This window comes from Solea senegalensis, unplaced genomic scaffold (assembly GCF_019176455.1).
Source record: "Solea senegalensis isolate Sse05_10M unplaced genomic scaffold, IFAPA_SoseM_1 scf7180000017240, whole genome shotgun sequence".
In the NCBI taxonomy this organism is placed as follows: Eukaryota; Metazoa; Chordata; class Actinopteri; order Pleuronectiformes; family Soleidae; genus Solea; species Solea senegalensis.
In genome coordinates, this window is record NW_025322299.1 from 267,265 (window position 1) to 291,429 (window position 24,165).

Consider the following 24,165-nt stretch of genomic DNA (forward strand, 5'->3'; position numbering starts at 1 on the left):
TGTCCATCCTGGCCCAAACTAAATCAGCTGCATTGAAACAGTCTGTTCCACGTCGACTTCTCCCTGAGTAGAACAATGAATCTCTTAGATGAGGTTCAGTCACACAAGAGCTCAGAGGGAGGCTGTGCCACGTAGAGCGAATTTGCTCAGTGGAGAGTCTTTTATTGAAGCACTCTGTCTTCTTGGACAAGGGACAGGTCGGAGTCAGTGCCAGACTGATGTCGCTGATAGTATTAGAGGCCCGGCATGTTCTCAGAAAAATTAAACCATCCAGAGCACAGCTTTAAATAATTCATGTTTGGTAAATGATGACGAGAGGGTAAGCAAGAGTTTTTTTGTTTTTTTTCCTGGCTGTGTGATATCATCTTCGCACCAGATGTTTTACAAACAGAATCTGCCAAAAATCCAAGTTACACAAGAAGGCGAACAACAGGACGTGTTGACCTTGTATGATGTACAACAGTTAACAAGCACAGGTGACTGAATTATTGAACTCAGTGCTATATATTGTTTAGATTATGAGTCTACACATCGTTACATATGGCCTGGCTTAAAACCACTCTGCTCTCTCTTTGTTGCCTCAGATAAAAGGATTACGTCTCCTGTCATCTCACCCCCGTGACGCGAAAGTCACCACAAATCAGTGACATGAATTAAAACAGGAATATAGATATTCTCTCGAAAAAACAAAAGGAGAACAGTAAAAACATGCCGGTACGTTAAAGCCTTTCCACAAAGAAAGCAATGAAAACTTTGACCCAAGTCTATTAATGTTCAAAATATAACCTTTTACAGAAAGTTTCCTCCTCATAGAGCTCGTCTTTCTTCACTTATTTATTACACTGGATCAAGTAATCAATGTTTTTTGTTGTTTTTGTCTCCTCACAGCCCACGTAGACAGGCAAATTAATACATGAATTGAGCAATTTAGAGAGCTTGGTATCCTGTGCTTTTCACACTCAGTGAGGCAGACCAAGATTTCCATTTGGACTTTGTGGCTCCGGATTATTTTATTGGGACGAGCAGAGCTCCTGTGTTAATCCTCCTCCTGCTGCTCCTGCTGTGTAGAGACATGGATGAACAGCGGGGACTGTCTGCTGTCTTCCTCCTCAAAAGCACGTACTCTGGCTTTAATATCAGAAACAGTATGTGATCGCTGGAAAAAGAAATATGACGGGAAGTAGCCTCAGAGCTGATCAAGCCTTCGGTCTGTCCTGTCCTGTATTAATGAAAACCTGTGTAGTTATAGCACCACGTTGTGTTGGACCACTGCTGGGGGACACACAGTATGTCCTAATGGCTCCCAAATGCTCATGTAACATTAGAAAGACATAATTCTATATATGTGTGTGTACATGTACTGTAATAGGACGTGAGGACATTTTGGCTTTAACTTTAACAACTTCAAAGGGCTTTTCAATGGTTGCCCATGGCCAAGAGGAAAGGAATTGGGCTCATATGGTTGCTTGCCCCTGAGCAAGGCACCCAATCCCCCACTGCTCCTGCGCCCGGCTTGTGAGCGCAAAAATGACTAATTCTCATTTAGCTGTGTTGATTAGTTAGGATAAGGACTCAGGAATGCATTATTCCAACGAGAGTCCTTATTACGACTGCCCTACGAGAATGTGTGTGCGCTTGCATGCTCAATAACCATGAATTATTGAAGCCATTGTTCCCGTTTGCCCTCCCCTCCTGCAAAAGCCTTCAGAGAAAAGCTGTTTGTTTTAGATTCAATTTATTGCAAATTCCCTTTTTTATTCACAAATCTATATTTGCTGAGACAGTGGAGAGGCATTTCCTCATATGGAATAATATGAAAATACAGTAATCGACATTACATGTCACAATTCACCACAGTTACAGTATAAAAAGGGCTTATTTAAAGCTTCACTTTTAATAATTACTTGATTATGCCTCTCTTCTCACCTAAGGATGTGAATGTGCACTGATGAACATTAATTGGCAAAATGGCTCACTTAAACACTTTGAGTTATACATATCATATAAAATCATCTAGTTTCATAGCAGCCTTTGATTAAGCCTCTTATTGTGTGTACTTCAGACAACGGCTTCGCTTAATGAAGCCGCCATTTTGCACTGCTATGTTCCTATAGCAACCCAAACGGAGTTGGTGGAAGTTTACTGTCCAAACAAAGAATTTGTAGACAAGATGTCGTGTTTTCTGATGAAGGACGAAACATACGGATCATACACACACACGACAGTTGCGGAATAACGTCGTCGACGACGACTACCGCCATGAGTTGAGCGCCGCAGCTTTAAGCGCCACTAATTCGTAACACACACTGGACCTTTTAAATCAGATCAACACAGATCACAAGGTTCAGGAATGAGTGGGGAAAAATAAATCAGCAGGATTATAGTGTATGTTGGCGACTCCAGTGACATTTAACTACATTTAGCCCCGTTCACCATTAGAGACATCCAGTACATTCAGCATGTTGTGAGAGCTTGATATCATAATGTGTGATATTAGCCCCATCCCTGTGGTGAAGTGTTGTGTTTTTGTTTGTTGTTGTTGTTTTTGCTTACTGACGCGACGTAACACTGAGAAAACCAGACAGACTTAAATATGTTCCTGAAGGCACATTTCCAGCCTAAGTATTGTAAGATGACTACTACTTTTTGAAGAATAGATTGATATAGTTTGGGATGTATTTTCTGAAATTCTGTTAAGTCATGTATTGTCAGATGGTAAGTCATGTATTGTCAGATATTAAGATATCTAAATATTGGGGTTTATTTTGTAGTGGAAGATTTCTCATTGAGTACACACCTTTGGAAAGATTTACCCATTTAAATGAAATCTGTGCCCGCCATTGAATGTTTTAAATCACTTTTAAAGACCAACCTCTTCTCTTTAGCCTTCACTTCACGATAAGAATAGTCAACACTTTTATCTAGGTTTTACCATTTTATTATTTTATTATGTTACTATTTACTTGTTATGTTTTTTTTACATTGGTGTCAAGCACTGGCTACTCTGAAGTAGCCCCCCCAAATCCAATTCAGCTTAGGGACCCCATTAAGGTTTGAGCTGTCCCTGTATATTGTGTATCATTACCACCAGTGTTGGTTGAACATACAAAAACTATCCATAGGTAGGATGTGGATTAATAAAGAGTAATTCATGTAATTATATAAAACATTGAAACGGAGAGTAAGCAGGAAATGTTACTCTTTATTGCCCCCCCCCACAATGAAATTTGAAATGAAACATTTTTTTTTTAGCGTATGAGTTTATGAGAGCTCTTGACTTTTATTGTGAAACCTGATGTCCACATACTAGCAGCAGCAGCAGCAGCTCAGCCGTCAGTGTGGCATCACAGCAGCAGCCAGCAGACGGCAGAAGAAAAGAGGAAGTGGAAACATCAGCGCTATCTTTCTCTCTCACACACACACACACGCAGAGGGACAGACACAGAGAGGGACAGAGACTCTGTCTTAAACTCCGGACATCAGCGCTCTGGTTGAAGAAGTGTCCTCTCGTCGTCAGGTTTGTCACAACGTGGTTTTTTTGTGTGTCTTACAGAAATGTTGGCTGTTGAACGCAGCTTCGGCGTCTCTTCCTCCGCGTTTAGCGCGGAATGTTGTGGATTCACGGTTGTTTGGGACTCGCTGTGCTTCGCTTCACTGAACCTCCTCTCCCTCTCTCTCTCTCTCGCTTGTCTCGCTCCTCTCTTGTCTTCCCTGTTGTCTCTCTGCTCTACACAATGCTGCGTGTGTCAGTCTCTCTGTCTCCACGTCTCCACGTCCCCCTGCCTGTCTTCTCGTTTACTTTGAACTGCTGGGGACATTCATGAATTCATTGTCGGTTTGTGAAGCTGGTGCCGTCCTCCAGCTGTAAGTTATGCAGCAGATTGACGGTGAAGAAGCGGAGGCTGTTCTCTGCTACTGCTGCTGCTGCTGTTGTTTCCCGGCTTGTTTGTTCACTGCATGTTGCTGTTGGTTTGATGTAAAAAGTGTTGCTTTGACTGCTGGCGCCTCTGTCCTGCTGCTCCCGCTGCTCCTGCTGCTGATGAAAGGTCTGCTGCTGTGTTGGTGTGTGCGGCGCTGAAGCTGCTGCTCACACTCAGGGCCTGTGATTAGGAGAAACGTGCACGTTGCAGCTTTAACTCTTGTTTATAAGATGGGAAAGTCATGTTTCCTCTGACAGGAGAGTCATGTGTGGCTCATTTCATATCTTAATTTCATATCAGTAGATATAGATAATAATGGCGACAAAGTTTTTTTATATATATATAGTTTTGCTCCTGAATGAAATGAAATTCATTCATTGGTGTAAAACTTGGTACACTAAAGTAGTCATATCATGTATGTAATGTTATGCAGGCCCGGCACAAACCTTTATGGCGCCCTAAGCATAATTCGATTTTTGGGCCCCCAGTGCTTGACTATTATTGATAGAAATGTAACACAAAATTTGTGCTACTTACACCAAACCATTTTTTTTTACCTTAAAGGGCAGTAAAATCAGTGTTAATTTGCACTTAAGTGCGGTGACACTGAGCTTGAATTAAACCAGTAAACCAGTTTAATGAATTAGAACAGATGTGCAAATGTGTATGAAGCAATCTCCACAATAAAACCATATAACGCTATTTAGATATCTAAATGTATATAAAAATATAGATTTCTTTCTTTTAAACTATTGGTGGCCCCCTGATGAATTTACCCATGGAATAGCCACAGAAAGGCCAAATATCAACATCAGACGACTGTTTCAGTTATAGTTGGAGTATGCACAAAAGAACATACATGTAGAAATGTGGTAGATAAATTATGAATGATTTACCATTCAAATCAGCAGTATTGTAATGCAGATTCCGCCTGTGTTCCCTGATTTTCCTCTGCTGTTTTTTAGTAGACCAGCACATACAGTATTTAATAGACGGTGTCACATGTATCTTCGCCAATAATCTGCTGTACTCGATAATGTTTTACTAGACTCATAAAGCTAAAGGACACATTTCATTTGTTTGTTTCTTTTGCGGGTGAGGCAACTGGATGAGTATCCGTGGTGCTCCAACATATTGCCCTCGAATAATTTGACAATAAATTGTTCAATATTTCAGCCTCCTCCTTCAGCTGGTAACACAAATGAATGAATTTGGTTAACGAGACTTAAGAGCTCTTTGTGTGAATGAACTTGAATTCATTTGCGTTGCTAGTTAAAGTGATTTACTATCTTTTTTTACCCCGATATGATCCCTTTAAGGGTTGAATCTGGAAACGTGTGCCACTGACAGCCATTTGAAAAACCACTGCCCTTAAAAGTATTTTATCTAACCATCTAGTTATCATGGGTTAAATTAGTTTGACCCTTCAAAACAAGCAAGTTAACTTTCATTACAGGTCTCACCGTCTGCTTTATCTGAGTGCTGACCTCCTGGTTGAGTTGAACACATTAGCTTTTATCAGATTGTTGACAGAAATACAATGCAATACAATAGCTCTTTGCTGTCATTGCAACACACACAGTGATACAGTGCAACAAGATGAGGTCCATTCATTCATGATATAATGCAATTCCTAGCCAGAAGAATATTCATTAAGGGATTACTGCTGCAGTAATGGAAAGCAGCTAATTTAAATGACTATACACTTTGAATGAAATAAAAAGAGAAATATTTACATACTTTTGAGGCAAATAAACTGATATTAGATTGAGTCTGTGCTTCCATTAACACACGATCGGAGTCAGTAACTTTGGCTCAACGGTTTAGCCATTTCATGTGGTAGCTTTAGAAATGTAAAATTATATACTGTAAGTCATGTGCTGTGTTTTCTTTGTCATGAAACGATGAACAATTCAGTGATGCCTTCCTATTCTTAACTTGAGCCCACATTCATGCTACTACTTGCCCTGGGTACACCTGTCGTCCACTGTGCCCTGGCATTTAGAGCCCACAAGCACAAACGGATGTGGGAAAAAATATGCTCTTTATGCATTTTAGTATGGACAGGCAAAAATGGAGACCTTTGGAACCAATGACGCACTTCCTGGTTCTTATCAGCCGCGACTTCTATCTACAACTATCAGCTGGGAATGAAAATCTCAGAAAGTCTTTCTGATTTGGGCGGCAGCAGTGGGTGCACATTGGACAGAAGAGCTTGTGTTTGTCTGCTGTAGATGATACACTGAAAGTTGCTGCAGTCCCAAGGTGGTACTTAAAAGGCTTCAGGTTGTCAGTGGACCCTACTTTGGTTAACAGCTCTCTATTATCTCACTGATCACTCAGTGGCCAGCGATGGTGCAACACGGCAGCCGTCTCTGTCTCACTGCTGTCCTCAGCTCTCCTCACGTCAGTCGTGGTACAATCCAGGATGTTAAGCTGGGGACACACTACACACCTTTCACAGTCGATACCCATTTTGATACTTGGAGTTCACACTTCACACTGACTTATTTTAGCAGATTTTTTACGATGACTGTAAGACTGGGGATCACATATTTAACAAATAGGGATGGGAAGACACCGTTTTTTTTGATACTCGAGTATCTACCGATACAGATACTAGTATTTATGAATGTGTAAACAACACATGTTTCAAAGACGCAGTTCTCCCTCTTTGTAACATGTATTGTTTTGTATTGCAGATTGTTATTTACATTTATACAGTCTGTGCATAGTGAAGAATGCGACACGTAGGATTTTTGGATTGTATCGGATTTAATATTTTTACCTGTCCGATATCCGATCCAGGGATTTTAGCAAGTATCAGACCGATACCGGTTCCCATCCCTATTAACAGACTACATGATTTGTCCAACCAACTTAAGCCAACTGAATGCATCAAACTCTCGCGAGAGTGACCGTGTCTACAAGAGCGACAGTTTAAACAAACATCCAACTTTTGACTTTTATTCTGAAACCTGATCATCCAACCATAGTTTTGATATTATCGCTACTTCCTGTTGTCTTCCGACACCATTTCCTGTGTCCCACCCACTCCTTTTCATTGACTGTTGGCAACGCGTGTTTGCGGTTGGGTCAGTAATCAGTCAACACTAACAGATTTTGTCCAGAAATTCAAAAATGTTTGATTGACTGAGTGTGTGAGGGAAACAGACCTGACCCAACCTCAGTCACTCAGATTTCTGTGCCAACTAGCCATGCCGACTGTCCCCAGCTAGTGCTGACTTGTGCAGACTCTGCCCAACTGTGAATCGTGGGTAAATCAGGCAAAAAATCTTGTAGTGTGTCCCCAGCTTTACGCTGTCTTCCTCCATCAGCTTCTGTTCATTTGAGAGCCCATTTACATGCACAGTTTGCCACCAGAGATGTCACTGTTGTGATGGGAGCTGCACACATGCCGGAATCGTTGTGCCTTCTTGACAACAAACACAGGCGAACATAACCTAGATAGAGCAGCAGAGGGATATGTTCAGCCATGTCTCAAACATGGAAACTCCTCAAGATGTTTGTTATTGTGTGGTTCTTTGTTGTGGGATGTAGAATATTAAAACCCAGTTTCAATCAGGGAAACCTCCTTAAACCTCTGTCTCCGGCAGAATACTTCACTGTGAGTCTGTGGTGGACGGTGGGTTAGAGATTGATGTGTGGTTTCAGATTGAAGTCTGGCAAAGCTTTGACTGTCAGGGAACAAAAGCTTTCATCTTTGTATTTTTGGAACAAGTCACTAAGTTGAAGACACTCTGCCATTGAACTGATATGTGGAGTTCGGCGTTCAGCTCTGGCCACGTGCCGTCCAGTTTCAAAGTGAAGCATGCCAGCAGCATAATATTTGAGTTTAACTGCCACCTGAGGGACCCACTGTACAGTATATGTCAAACATGAACTCGCACACATGCAAAAACAAGTTTTATTAGCCACAGGAAATCTCATTCTCTTGTTAACCGGCTTCACCGAATGCTTCTATATCCCAGCAGAGTCCTAAAAACCAATAGCAAGAAATAGAATTGCTGCAAAAGAGTAAATGAAAAAATAGGAAGTAAAGCATGGCAGCCTTATTTTACCACCACAGGCTGTGAGCTAAATAAACTGATGGAGTTAAACTTTTTTGTAAATATTTTCAAAAAGAGTCAGAGATGGAGAGGAAGTCTGCAGTGCTGGGAGGTGATGTGGTCCTGTCCTCCTTTTCAAGAGTGAGTTACTTCACATCTCAGATGGTGCCTACTGTTTGGCATTCACTCAACACCTCCACAAATGCAACCTTGCCAATACTGAACTGTGTTCATCTCTCCTCCTGCCTGTCAGTCCCTCCCCTCTTCTTTTACCTTTGCTCACTTACACTCGCTTTCACACATTGTCACGCTGCCTCTTCTACTTTCCCTTTTCAACCATTTATTTGACTTTCTTCCCATTTGCTCACTCTCACATTGGTGCACAACCCCCATTTATTTTCTCACTCTCTATTCTTGTTCCCTGAGGGAAATGGAGGAATGTAAATTGTTTTCTCCTTGATGTTTGCCCGGCCTGCTATATCTGTCCATCTCAATGAACTAATTTCCCCGTTTTTTTTTTTTCCCCCATTAAAATCCCAGAAATTTTGTTTAACATCACTCTAACATTTTTTCCACCCTTGAGAATTCTTATAGGAAGTATCACCTCGCCGTTTGAATGCGCTGTTACTCCTGCTTGCACCCCTCGCTGGAGCGTCTGTCCCTCTGCAGCTTGAGGTTAGATTAATTTGCTGTTCCAAATGGGATGAATGTTGCCGTGCACAATTGCTCCCTGTGGTATAAAGTTAATTAAAATAGCATGTAGGTACTGAAGGTGCAAAGGGTAGGTGCCAGACAAACATAGGTAAGTGGGAAGAGATCTCATAGGTACTGCTGTCAAGTTCTGCTCTTCAGTTTACAAATTCTTGCCTCAAGCTAAATTGAGAGGCAAGCAGCTCTCTGATAAGGTGGGAAAAAATGCAATAAATAATAAATACTCTAGAAAAACTAGTTGTCGTATTACAAAACTGTGATCTCTTTGCAGAGTCACACTTAACGCGCACAAACTGTGACTTTGAACTCGACTTGCGACTCAAACTCAAAAGATTTGACTCGGACTCGAGATTCAAGATACACATAATGTTAGTTTTATCTTACGGATTTTATACGCAACAAGCAAATTAACTTAACATGTCCTACAGGTTTACAGAAGCACATTCGCACTGTTAAATTTAAATTTTAATCCTGCACTGTATGGATGATGGATCTACAGCACATTCTTTGAATGCATTGCTTTAATAACACAATGGTGGGGACCGACCAAATGGAATTAAACAATTCTTATGTCAAACAGAGAATTGAGACTTGACTTAGACTTGCATACAATGACTAGAATACACTCATGAATTCATCGTGACCTTTCGTCCAGCACTTACTGTGTATGTTTAGCTCTTCAGACAAACGCACACACACACACACACACACACACACCCTTTCTCAGAATGTAAATCAGTTTATGCGGCGAGCATCCATGTGCATGTATATTTTTCATCCAAGTTCAAGTCTAGACGTTATGTGGAGTAAAACTACCTTGAATGACCCAGAAACATACGGTTCCCTCTGTGTGCTCACTCTTCCTGCTGCATTCCAGCTGTGGTGCTGCTGCAGAGCTCTGTAAACACTGAGTCCTGACAGGTTAGCTTTCTCGCTTGCTTAATGCGAGTCTGTGTGTTTGTGGTATTTTGCATCTCTCCGCTAAGAGCCTCTGAGCTCACTGACCCAGTGTGACAGTTAGTCTCTCCATGTACCCAGTATAGCCCCAATTCCAGCTCTGTAGGAGTGTATGAGAGCCGAAACTGAATGTATAGCTGTGTTTCCTTCATGTTACAGTATGGTGCAGCATGCTACGGTTTGGAGCAGTAAAGTCCTGGTCCGGCTTGCGTTTCGACTGAGAACAGGACCTTTACCTTGGTAGACGGGATGTGCTCTGTGTCAGTGAAATACGTAGCGTGAAGTTGTGCCAGTGCGACATTGAACGTGACACAACAGACAACAAAGGAGGACATCCAGCAGCTCGTTTTTCCTGCTCGGTTTGGGGCTGTCGAGCTTTGTATGAGAATAAACTGCGGGCATAGAAGAAACACTGGTCACATGAAGTGCCACTTTCATGGGTCTAGCTCCACCCATACCGTACTATTACTCTCATACCCCCTGTTTTAGTCCGTTATACACAATATTTAGTTTTACTCAATCGTCATGTAAGCGCACTGACAGTGTGCAGCTGTTGTATTAGGATTGTGCAAATGTGTCATGAGCGTTAACATCACACAAAGTTTGATTTATGGCAAGCATGTGCGAGTGTTGCAGAGAGTTGCAGATTTTCGGTGCTGCGTCAGTTTTTATTTTCCTCCAAGGCACGCCTGCAACATTTTCACCGTCTCTGCACACTGGTGCGTCAGAATGACCCAGGTGCTAAACACTGGGCTTTTTTTCTTCTTCCAGATTTGACCTAATTAAAACGATCCCTATAGGCTATAGTTTTGCATGTATATCTGTTTGAGTTTGTGTCTTTCAGCCTTTTTAGTGGCATGTAATAGTGTAGGTCTTCACATGATCTCCCTTTGTCTTTCCACCATTCCACCTCTGATCAACAATCCACCTTAAATGCAAATTTCAATCTGAAACCCAGCAACTCACAAGTGATTGAACAAATTCATATCTATAAGTTTTTTATGATTCATTTGCTGATGGTTATGCCTCGTGACATCAACCTGCTGAGGCACTACAGGCGGAAATTAGCCTCAGGGTACAACCTGGTATAATTACATTTTAATGTTTATCAATATGCATCGTCCCTTTCCCTTAATAAATGAAATGAAATTGAAAGTTTTTTTATTAAATCTCATGTGATAATGCTTTAGTTTTTTTTAACATAAATAAATTAATATAAATTAAAAAAAGTATGCCAAGCTTCAGTTCAGTATTTATCATCTTATTTATTTATGTTTCAGCACAAATCAAATTGCAAATCTTCCATCCATCCATTCACCTCTTTCCTTTTGTCTGTAAAAATCAGGATCTAGTGGTGGTCTCCTTATGATGGATTACATTACAATAATTATTGGATGGGATCAGTGTGTGATTCCCCTTACTGTGTGTTACATGATGAGCAGTGCACTACTGCCGATGTGTCCTAGTTTCCTGCACTCGTCTCCCTAAAGACTGCACTTTACTCTTTGTATTTACCGGAACGTTGACGCATTAGTTCAAGTGTTTGTCTGATGTGGTAATGAATTTCCTGTTTGATGTTGATCCATGAAAGGAGAGGGATTTTTTATGTGCTGTGTGTTGTGTAATGATCGGTGTATATGTTTATAAGGGCAGGCGGCGTGTGTCCTGAAACACTTGTGCTTTAAGATGTTGCCTCTCTAAAAACAATCATAAATGTCAAAGAAAGGACAAATTATGATTTTTTTTTTGGTAAATATAAAAGCTGGGGCCCTCTGCGCGCCTGCTGCAGGATATACCGGTAAAAACAAAAAGAGGCTCTGAACAATCGATTTAGGAAATTAGATTTATTGCTCTGCTTTGCTTGCCTACAATATAGTAACAATGTGGAGTGGAGTACAGATAAAGGTCACATACTAAAAGAAATAACAGTCTCCAGCAGATTAATGTGACCTTTTATCTTGTAACTGATCTAAATCCAAATACATAGAAGTCTGTATGAAAAAATAAACGTTCCAAGTTTGGTCAATTGTTATAAAGTGTAGTGTAACTTAAGCGTAATGTCGGCAAATGCTCCGGCCTTTGTTTCCAATGACCACTAACGCCATAGTGTTGAGGACACAGAGCAACAGCTCAAGAGCAACATGCATAATACATTGTCCTTGTCAACACCCTCTCATGATGAGAGTGGACAGGACGTATGGGTGACGGGAGGTTCAGTGAGGTGGCCTGGAAATAAAAGTAGCCACTTGTTTTGCTGTATATGGGAGGGGAGGAGGATGACACTGTCACTGTCGTTCTTATTCTCACTTTGTTACTTTATTTTTAACACACGGTCTGTTTTGATCAACAATGAATGTGTCACAGTCTTTGTTATGTTTGATTCATGCGTTGGGCAGAAAATGACTGTTAAATTTCAATTGTGTTGTTGTCTCAAGCCTCATCGCGAAAACATGTCGACGTCTTGATATGAAGTCATTCCCTTTGGTGCCGTGTCCACGCCGGTTTGCTTATGGCCACAGAAAGAAAGCACGTATGACGAGAGAGGTGAAATGAACTCATGTTGCAAAATGAACGCATGGGCTGAGATTAAGGATTTAGGATTTAAAGCTGTTCTGTCACGGTGTTCTGGCACTGCTGCGTAGACATGCTGCAGTTTCCCATGAGAATAGTCGAGGCTATCTTAACCTGCCAAGGTCACTAGCTCGCTTCTTCTCTCTGGTTGGACAACTGTTAGGTGACAACTGTTAGTTTCTTCATTCTTCCGTTTTTCTTTACCGATCATTTTCTTTTGCCATCTCAGTCCTCCATCACTGTTTCTTCCTTTACTCCATCCTTCATTTTCACCTGAGCAACCAATCTGTAATCCAGATTCTCGCCGCTCACACACGACCACCAGCACCAGCAGCAGCAGCAGCAGCAGCAGAGGCGACAGCGTTCATCAGGGCATCTGGAAAAGATTGCCTTGCTCAAAGCTCTCGTGGTCGCGTCTCCTGCTGCTACTTTTATGCTCAGTGGCAGCTCGAGGTGAGTTGTTGTTGGCTCTAACCAGCTAGTAAAAACAAACTATATTTGCCCTCACACCCTCATGCCACCTTTTATCACCTGATAGCAACAAGAAAATGTGACCTGCGGCGGGGGAAATAACCACTGCATCATGAAGGCATATTTCAGCCTAGCTATCAGAAAACAACAAGTCAACAGTGGGATCTCAGAGTGGCAAAATAGACAGCTTTTCTTTTCTTTTTGTTCCTTAAAACGAGCCGAGCAACCTTTTGAGCTGTGACGTATTTCCAAATTTCACTAATTCAATCCGATTTGAAAGATTTTGAGTAGTTTTTGCTCAGGTGCACATATAAGACATTCTTATCATTGCACATTCTTATCGTAATTCTTAAGTAATGGAAAAAAGCAGCGTAAATGCTCCGTGTTAAGCATATTAAGTGTGTGTGTAAAGAATGGTGTTTGAACTTGCCCTTGCCCTCAGTCAAATCATTGTCTATTTTCTGTGCATGCTGTTTGTTTGCAGGAACGAGATTTGAGTTCATTAATTAGTTTTTCTTCATTTCTCCGGCTGTTTGGCTTATGAGGCACATAATGGATGCACATGAACACATTCCGACGCATAATCAAAACCGGCGAATAGGGTAATTGCGACCAATTGCTTTGCTCATGTCAAAACAGTATTAATAACACTGTAAACAACAGTTGCAGCGCTGTGGTTGCGCTTGACGCTCGTGGGACAACCAGTGTGAATGTTGTTCCTCCTGTTTTGTGCTTATCTCTGCTTATGCTTCCTGTCATTCCTGTCGCTGACATTGTTGTGTCTACAGATCCAAGTTGTGTCTCTCATCTGAGGACGAATATAGAGCAACCGGTGCTTTTCGAACTCTCGAACTCCAGTCGAGCCGCTCTGTCGAGCTGCTGATTCTGATGCCTTTTGCAGCGTGAGCAGATTCCCCATCTGTAAACCACCTGCCTCACCTCGTGTCACCCTGGCTAGTCGGTCTCTGCAGGCCACACATCAGTCTTTTCCATTTCCTGTGACTGTTGGACGTTGTCAGTGTGCACGGCCCAGCCTCTCATCCACAGCTATCCTAAAAGCTGTAGAAAAATGTGGGATAGTGCAGCTTAGTTGGACTCTGCATTGCACTCTATTGAGAGAAGAGGGGTAATTTAGTGGCAGAATAGCTGGGTTTTAATGTTGCCTTCAGGGCTTGTTGCTGTGTCTATTCTTTTGTTGTCTGAGGGCGGGAAGCTTAACACTGTTTGTATTTGTGTATGTGTGCATGTGTCCCTGACTTGTTGGACCACATTTTTCAGCCCAGACAGTTCTGCAAAAGAACAGCACAGGAAATACCAATGGCATTTTTACAATAAGGAAAAGTTACTGGATACAGCACAGTCTGTAAACGTGTGGTCACGTTGGTGACACACACAGAGGAGGAGAGGTTTCACTGGGGAAATTTAGCTTTTTTTTTTTTCTGAGCTGAACTTGGAAACTGAGCCACTGCCAATATCTGCAGGTGAATCGATCCGTTTCCTGTTCACAGAACGAGTGACAGGAAAAGGCAAGAAATGCGGGGGCAACACCACGACTTGATGTCATGAATGTGGTGAGTTGTGAATGTTTTTCAATATCAATTACAGGGCAGGCTGACATGAAACATGTCGAGTGTGAAGTCTGTTTCCATGTAGTGTTTACAGATGTATGGCGGCTGCTATGCACCCATTACATAATTTCAATGACATCGTACCCACAGCAATGAAAGCCTGACCTAAGGAATGCCCTCCACTGTTGTTTGTCTTTCCTTCTTTCTTCCCTCCCCTCTTCCACCCTCTTCCTCTCTCTCACATAAATGCTGGTTGTATTTAATTAATCCATAAAAGGCAGAAATAAAATTCCTTCACTCCTTCCTGTGGCCCAATCCTGTCCATAAATAGCCCAACTTCAGCCTCACTTCATTGTCATTGTCACTGTTTTTATCCACAAGTGAAGTCCCTCCCTCTTAGTTGTAATGTAGCTTTACAGTAATAGGGCGGCCAAGAGCACAAACCCAATGAATGGCCTCACAGGGACCAGGCTGGGCACTTTTTTTTTTGGGGATGAAAGAGTGGAAGCAGCAGCAGCAGTCACCACATTGCTAGTGTGGAGGCCGAGCTGGCATCACCACTAGCTCATGATTGACCAGACAGGCAGGGCTAAGGCCTGTCAGTGGGTAAAAACGGCGAGGGGAGGGCATGGGTGTAGCATATGGTTGAGAGGAAAAGACGCCGGGGATAAATAAATAATAGGAGGGCAACGGGGAGAGAGGTTAACAAATTAAAGGGTGAGTCCAGAGAGCAGAAAGCGGGGGACATGGGGCATCTGTCAGGAGAGAGAGAGAGAGGAGGTTGTGGTGAAAGGGTGTGGCGTGCATGAAGCGTGGAGGTTGAGCAAAGCGTCTCGGAGCACACGAGCAAAAGAACAATAACAAGTGGGACAGTACTTTATGGCTAAAAAAAGAGGTCAGTGTTTTGAAAGTCAACCCCAGTTTACAATTCCTAGCAACCATGGATTCATGTGTTGTGGCTGTGTGTAGCGGTGTGACACTGATGAGCCGTTTAGTGGTTAGTGAATAACACGGTGTCTCAAGTCAAGAAGACAGCGTTTTGGTGAAGCTTTGGGCCATCGAACCACCCAAGTCATGTGTGCCGATTGGTGTCTTTGCAGTATGCGTGTGTGGTATTAAGGGTTACTTGATGTATAGCCACAGCTGGGGCAGAGGGGAGGCTGTGGGTGGAGATAGAGAGACAGCTGGCAGAGCAAAGGGTGAGTGCAGCGATGAGTGTGTGTGACAGCCACAGTGACTCCTTTGTTCCCACTCACTTGTGCCAGTCGTAGTGAGTGGACGGCTGATCTGTGAAGTGACTAGATCCTTTCACGGCTCGTAGACCAGATACACAGTCGAGCTTTACATTAGCTTTCTCCACAGCCTCTCTCTCGCTTTACCACGGAGAGCTGGCATTGGCAGCAGGAGGTTTCCACGAGAGAGCCCAGAACCATCTTCCATAATGTCAGCGCTCCCGTAGAGCACCTATTACACCAGTGATGATAGTCATCAGTGCTAACATAATTGTAGCACCAGCAACGTTGAACAGTAGTCTCTTCACTATATGCTTCAGTAATGAGTGTTGTTGAGGGCCCGTGTTCTCTCCTGAGTTATGGTTTAATAAGAGGAGCCAATTTTGCTCTGGTGGAGAGCAGCACTGGACTATATGTCTTCAGCAATGCTGAGTGGCCCCTGGAGGAAATGCTGCTTTAAGTGTGTTAAGAGTTGAGCAACATATAAGGTCACTGGACACCACGTTTAGCTCTTTCTTTTATTAAACCTGTCCATATGTTCACATGAGCGTGTATCATTCCCAGTATGTTAACTGTCACTATATAGTGTAGCAACTAGCATTTTTTTTCATTGTCAATCATTCTCTCCATTAATTGGAAGAAAATTGTAAAAAATGATGATTAGCTCTTTAACACCTAAGCCTCAAAATGACCATCAGGACTTTTTTACAACATCTGGCAGTTATTTACAGTTAACTGCATGGTAAAATAGTGTATTAACAATTTACAATGGAGAAAAACAAAAAGTTTTAACAAAAAACACACTGTAGTTGTACATGAACAAAAATTGGATAATATGTACAGGTGTCAGTACATAGTAATAAACACATGTTGGCTTTGACGTGCAACTTGCCAGCTTTCAGAAACTGACAGTTTTTCCGATAGCACAAACCGTCGCATAATTAAGGTGATGCAAAGTGCACCTGGGCATATGTGTTGTCTGCGATACGCTCAATGTTTAAGGGTTAGTGTTCCTTAAATGTCAAAATCACAACTTCCTTAAGTGTCGTTTGCTGAATACTTTTGAGTAAATAAATAACATAAACTTATTTTCTAATCACAATAATAATATTAATTGATTTGTCAGTTATTCAAATCAAGTCAATTTTATTTATATAACCCAACTTCACAAACACAATTTGCCTCGAAGGGCTTTACAGTCTGTGCAGCAAGTGACACCAAAGATTTTGCATTATCTACACTTCCACATTCTCTTCCTGTGAGTCCGCCTTTAGACCGTCTGAAAGAATTCCCACTGTGTGGTGTTTGAAAGCCTGGTCGTCTTGGCGAAGCAGTCAGTTGCAACTGATGTTCCCAGACCCGCTGTAAGGACATTGAGTTATTCTTAACCTTTCTCTAGTTATCCTCAATCCTTAGACCCTCACATCGAGTGAGGAAAAACGCCACAAAAAACCCTTGTACAGGGGAAACGTCAGGAAGAGCCACAAAGGAGGTTGAAAAGAGGTGAAATATAAAATACAGATTGTAACAGAAGCTAACAGAGAGGCAGATGGTTATAGTAACCCTAACATCAGCTGGTATTAATACTTCCATCAATATTAGTGTTAACTAAGGTGTATGAACACACGGCTGTGGGTGGTTCACAGCTGTAAGTCCATCCAAGGCAAAAGGAAACAATGGCAGATTTTGGTCACATCTGAATTACTATTGGATTAAATGTTGCTGCCTAGCCCTGTCAGTGTAGGATGTGCTTAGTAGCTTTTCCCCTCTCTACAAGGTGTTTTTCTACACTGAAGTATTCACTCCTCCGCCACCATTTAGCCTCCCAATAATTATTTTTTTCGGAGTTCAATAAGCCTTCTCCGTCTGACTTCTTACTCTGACTATCTGAACCATTTCGTTCAAGTAGGACGAACAAAAATAGCCACAAATCAATCCCAAATGTTCTCAGGCTCTTCACATCTCGATATAGGCTAGCGCAACCCAACAGGGGATAGAGTGACGTTGCATTCAACACCGGGCAGAATGACTGGCAGAGTGGCACTGTAGAGGAGGACGTGTTCATTAAAAATGTTACCGGTGGCTGCGATTCGGGCCTTGACACACTTTAAAAGCCATTAAAGAGGTAGTGGCAGATTATGGGTTGTTGAGTTATGATGATGATATGACCTTTTGGTTATTACATGCTCCAGCGGAGATGGTAATCCTCTGAGCTATTGAATCTAGCTAAGTGGGGGCCATGTTTCCATTAAGAGATGTACTGTACGTATATGAAGTGTAGAGCACAGCTGCAGCTTATGGCAGAGCAAACAGTTGATAGCTTGGAAATGTCACACAATGTGTTTTTGTTTTTCGATTAAGCAACCCAGCAAAATCCAAAGCCCTGCAGGGCTGAGAAAGAAAGTATCTCCACCAGCGGGAGGGTGAAGAGCTCATGCAACTTCACATTATGTTTTAAGGAACGTTTACTCCAAAATTTCAAATGTGTGCAAAGGTTTTAAGGTCCAGCGTGTACAATTAATAATCCCACTATCATCACTTAAGTTTGCAATTACCTGAATTGTAGTTTTTATTACCCCAGAGTGAGCCCTTGTGCCAGCTCTCTGGAGGCTGCCTTTATTGACAAACGAAACGTCTTTTGGCTTTTAACATGAGCTACATACACACTTGGAATGGAAGGGTGAGGTGAGGGATAAAACATTTAATTTCATCAATAAATATTGCTTAATTTTACGCACTGGACGTTTAACAATAAAACACTGTCCACAAATTTGACTCATTCTATTCTCACTTTTTAATAATTGCTAACATGCTCGCAAATACCAAGGATTCTAATTTGAATTTTATTTAATTTGTCAGTATGACCTGCAGGATCAAATCTCAGCATCAGCTCACTTCAGCGACACACAGAGCTGAAAGTCTTGCCCGCATTTGGCTGAGAAGCAGACATTAGTGTCTGCTCATTCTGCTCGTGTTATGGCTTGTTTTTGTTTTTCCTTTTTCCTTTCCTTTTTTTGCAGTTCCATGCTTGTTTTTGTGCTCTTTACAAACCAGCAGGGAGCTCTGTTGCATCAAATCAAGTGCCCCTAATAAAGCAAATGGCAAAACAGTGTCACACCAGAGAACAAACATCTCACAGGCAAAATGGTCAGAAACTAAAGTCAAAATAATGTGTTTGCGAGAGAAATTAAATAAAATTTGTCCAGGTTTTTCTGAACTTGATCAAGGGTTTACATGCACAGTTTAATCGAGCTAAGGCCATAGTCTGACTAAGACAGCCAATCGGACCACTTGGCATGTCCAAGTATACATGTGGAGGATGGGTCCACCTCTGTAGGTGGCGCTGTATCTCTCTATAAGCTAGTGCATATTGAATCAGACACCCTACATCACAGAAAAAACGTATGACGGTGAGATTGATCACGCTGTGGTTCTGTATGTTTCGTACTGGCTGTACATCAGTCCAAAAGTGGGTCTTCTCTGTAGCTTTCACTCTCGCTGACACCATCGTGTTGTTTGTTCTTTTCTGGTAACAGTACTGCAGTTTATACGTCGTCTCCTTCTACTTCTGAGTAATCAGACTATGAATCACATTATCCAGGTCTGTTAGACTGACTAAGACTAGCCTGATTTTAGTCAGACTAGTGTGTTTACATGACGTTAAGAAAATAACATTATTGTCTTAGTCCGACTTAAATTGGACTTAAGAATAAAAGACCAGTTGCAGTGTAGGTTTTGGAAGTGGCAATCCAGATGCACCGCTATGGAGCAGCATCCTCGTAATACTGTTATACTGTCACACCGTCACCAAAGGCATCAAAAGTCCCAGACACAGTGTGAAATGCAAATTCATGGGAAAATGCTAATGTTTTTACATCATTTACAGTCCACTTCCTCTCCCTGTGAGTCTGCCCTCAGACATCTCCCTGATATTGAACTGTCTGAAAGAATTCTCAGCCGTGTACATTTGTCTAAGTGTTTGAAAGCCTGGCCGTAGTGGCTAAGAAGTCATTTGCAATAGACGTTCAGTGAACCGCTGTAAGGACAGCAAGTTAAGCTTTTATAATGTAACAAAGCAGGCATGAAAAAGCAGATGAGCTGAGTCATCAGTGTACCAATAACCTTTTAGCTTAAAAACCCCACAAAGACTGTATTCATAACTGTAATGGTTTTGTAGTGGACAGTTGCATGAAAGTGTATCGAGTTTGAAAAGGTCATGGTGGACTGAATCCCTAACATCTACTAGACACTAATTAGTTTAATCACATTGCTGCTGATCTAATATTGGTTCAATCAAATCGGGGACTTAACGTCATGTTTTTTTGATTTGGGGTTTTTCCTAAACAAACCAAGAACCCTCTTTTGCAAAATACAGTTTTGCATTTACCTGGAAGAAACTGAATTTGACACAAATTATGGAAGAAAATTGAAAGTATTTTAAAGTACAAGTCCTCGTTACTCACCTAAAGTAACTTGTAAATATGAATAGGGATGTCCCGATCCGATATTGATATCGGATTATATTGGACTGGCTCTAAAATCTCCAATATCAGAGCTCCGATACAAGCAGTCTATTCCACTCCAGTACTTCAGCACCCGTTGTGAGCAGGTGTGTGTTGGATGCATGTAGAGCTCACATGATCACAACAACAGCGTGTGTGTGCCACTGCTATTTCAGAGGTTAAACATTTTTCTTTAACCTGAAATCAGAGGCTATGAAGCTGCACAGTGAGCACAGTGAGTTAGCCGTTAGCACCACGCCATCCTGAGGAAAGCTGTTAAAACAGCATTATTTCATAAACCAGCGCCACCTGTCGACTTTCAACAGCCACCATTTGTTAATTATACCCCAAAAACCAGCCATGCCAAGAGCTTTCTGTGTTTTAAATGTGTCAAAGCAAAGTACGTCTGCGGGCCAGTCCCGGGCTGTGGGCTAATAGAAAACGGTGTTCTCTGAAACCCCTGTTACCTGTGAAACACGAGTGCTCTCAAAACACCCCCATTAGCACTTGGTACTTTCCTCCTGATGAAATTAACCATAGACTGTATGAAATTAACATGGCAAAAAATCAAATATTCTTATGTTGAAGGTTAAAATTTATGTAACCCATTGGTTAATAATAAATGGGTCAGTTTTTAAAATAAGTAATTAAAGTATGTATGATTCGTGCTGATATCTAATCGGATTGTATCGGGACATCCTGAAATATGAACACATAGCACCAATTAATCTTGCTCTACATGACTCTTTCTCAGTTTAGCAGTGTTAAGATCAGGGATGAGCCGATACGATACTGGCCAAAATCACTGGATCAGATATTGGGACAGATAAAAAATGTAAAATCTGGTACAATTCAAAAGTCCTACATATCTTTCTTCATTATTTCTTCTTTACTGGAGAAGAATATTTATTACACAGCCAGCCAGAATTATGTTTTTGAAATAGCTTGAAATGGCTTCAGCACAAATGTGTTAAGCTTTACAGTTTGAAAGGTCTATATATCATACTGATATCGGTATCAATATGTACTCTAGTTTGTGATCAATGTCGGACACATCATGCCATCCCTAGATTTCATGTCGCTCGATATGTAAGAAGACCATATGTAATAAAACCATCTTATACAACAGAAACGTTGTGCTAGTAAAGTGAGACTGGTGCAGTAGGGTTGGCGTATGACAGAAAACACAAATAATCGCCCAGGAAAAGGTTTAGAGACAAATTGTACTGCTCAAAAAATCTAGTCCTTCAGCAGTTTGATAAGAAAAACACTTCTTGCAAGCATGCAGCATACAAATAATGTTTCATCATGTCTGTTCCTGACTATAACTGTCATTAATGTTTGACCTCATACTGAATGATGGTAATAGCTTTTAAAATACCTACAGTATATTGAACTGTGCGTCAGTCGTTTATTTTCATGCACAGTATTGTGATAAGGTTACAGAGGCGTGATGATGCTGCATTCAAGAGTGCCTACTCATGCTTTGTGTGTCAACACCTCATATTAAAGTGTCATTCACAGTAAACAGGACAGGATTCGGCATGCGTACTTCTCATCACTGTAAAAAAAAAAAAAAGACAGTTTGTGATCAAATTCAAAAACTATGGACTGGTGATCCGTCGGTAGCCCTCGTGACTTCCGCGTAACAATCGTCCAATCACAGACGAGATTCACCAGCATGTCAGCTTCTCAGTACAGATTCAGTTCAGTACAGTTCAGAAAGAACTCACTCACTGAACATTTTTTGACAGTACTACAGCCATAAAATCACAATAAATCCAGACTATCATGATGGTCATAAGAGGGTTAAAAACGCCTCAATTTAAAAAAAATACATAAAAAAGTAGGTCATTGACATTGGGAATTGAGGTTGCACTGGCATTATCTACCTTGTTACATTTCCTCCAGCTGTTCATTTTGGAGAGACGCTTGTTTAATAAGACAAGCGTTGAGCATCATAACACTCCGAGTAATTACCATATTCTGCCAAAGTGCCAACACTCGCACGCATAAAAGTTCTCTTTTCTCTCCAAAATAAGTCAAACATAGCCTTTAGCTACAGTTTTTTCCCCCCCTTGCATAATCTCCACTGCTTTGTTCTGGGAGTTAAACACAACTCGTGTCTGGTTGGCAGAGTGCATTTCTCATTGTTTGTGTGCGTGTGCGTGCGTGTGTGTGTGTGTGTGTTTGCAAAGCACCTGCCGCTTGCTTTTCAATTAGCACACTGGGGCCGTGCCGGCACTATCTTCGTCATGAGCAGCAATAATCCAGTGGAGAGATGAAAGATCCCTCAAGAGCAGTATTCATTTAGCTGTGAAATGATAACCACTGTCAGTGTTTTATGAATGGGAAGCCCCACAGAGGAGAATATAAAAGGAACCATTATATTTGTATGTCTGTTGTCTTTTGCTTGTGTATCCGCTTGTGGTTGTGTGCCATTTCTTCCATAATAACCTTTTGTCTGCCCCCCCCAAAGTGCTGTCTGGGGTGTAATTTTAGCACTTTGAGGAAGTGGGATTGCTGTGCTTTTTTTTTTTTTTTAAACCTTTAAAAAAAGTGTCATAGTGGACGACACTGGAGCGTGACCCAACATAGTTTAGTGGTTAGATCAAGTTAAAACACTCAATAAACCAGGATTCTGACCTGTTAAAGGAGGACTTTATTCAACTGAGTGACAAGCAGTCGGATTTTTTTGGAATGAGCCAGAATTGCAGTCATGTGGTGGATAAAGCACGCCTGTCATGACATTGTGTAGGAGAAGAGTTATTGATTTGCCCTGCAGTAAAACGGTTTGATTAGTTACACAATGTTGGAAACGGGAGCGAGTTATAATGTAATGTCTGTTTTTTGTTTTTTTTAAATGATGGCCCAGTTTTTGAATGGCGTCAAATGTTTTTTTTCATAGACATTAGGCAGTTTGTGTGGTTGTTTGCTTCTTCTATTGTGAGAGAGGGGGAGTGACAGAGATGCTCACATGTGCTCTCTGCTCTGCTGGAGTAGTCAAGGTCACATTGTGATGGAGGCGTTTTTCTGCTTGTGAATGAAGAATGCTGTGCTGGTTCCTCCGCCTCCTCCATCACACTCATACATACAGGCATCAGCGTGTTGGACAATGGGACCATAGACCTGTTTCCATGACTTCCCTCTCTAACTAACCAAAAAGCACCATTCATCCCCGCCTCGCTAACGTGATGGTGGCAGGGTTTTTTGTGTGGTCCGTACCCATGCCTTATACCCCCGCAGACACTGACAGAGAGGGAGACGTTCTTCAGGATGGTTTGTGCCTTGATGTGTTGCCCCAGAAGCTGCAGTCATTGTTTGAAATGATCAGTGGTGTGTGTGTGTGTGTGTGTGTGGGGGTTACTCTGGGCAACCCATTATTCACCGCTAACCCCGAACTCTTTTGAAGAGTTTCAGTTTTGATTTTTTTCTTAGGTGTATCTTTGGAAACAACACAGATGTTAGTTAGTTAGTTAGTTAGTTAGTTAGTTAGTGTCCTCCCTGTTTTTAGCACAAGTTGCATATTTCAAAACTGTCGATTTATGAATGGCAGTCTTACCCCTCATCAACCCTAGAGCACTTTTTATTCTTAAGTGTACAAACAACAAGGTTTGGTTTTATGAAAGGTTATGAGTCAGACTTCAGACTTGGGTGCAATTACTTTCTTCTCTCCACCGGTTGCCTGGCAACTCAACTCTTGTTTTTTTTCTTGTTTCTTATTTCTTTTTTTTTTTTCAAATGTGGGGATTTTAATGAATGAGATTCATCATGTTATTGAGTGAACATGTAGATATGAGAGTGATTTAAACCAAAATGTTTCCAAAAAGTAAAGACCCCACAGGCCTGCCAGCCAGACAGACCACTGTGTAGACTGCAGAGAACGCAAATAACAGCATATGAATCAAGCATAACATTCAACCACTAAAGCTAATGTTTCTGTTCAGGAATGCAAGTAAATAGCTAGAATTTGACATCTTAATCAATAAATAATAATGTGATTTAATAATCATTTCTGTTAAAGAGCTTCTACATCCTGGTGTATTCACCAAAACTGATTTTGATAATTGCCAGTGTTGTTCATTTAGCGCGGCTGTGGCTTTGCCTGGAGGTCTAATACATTTGTGAAGCACTGTATATCTGTGAGTTTAGAATAAACACAT

The 24,165-nt window shown here is 41.5% G+C and overlaps 1 protein-coding gene across 1 annotated transcript in view; it reads left to right on the forward strand.

The window, feature by feature from the left end:
- Positions 1–3,410: 3,410 nt before the first annotated feature.
- The window catches only part of elmo1 (engulfment and cell motility 1 (ced-12 homolog, C. elegans)), a gene marked incomplete at its 3' end in the record, with an annotated part of 52,261 nt that continues 31,506 nt past the window's right edge, over positions 3,411–24,165 (forward strand). Inside the window, exon 1 of the mRNA XM_044018457.1 lies at positions 3,411–3,517. The remainder of the gene's footprint in view (positions 3,518–24,165) is intronic.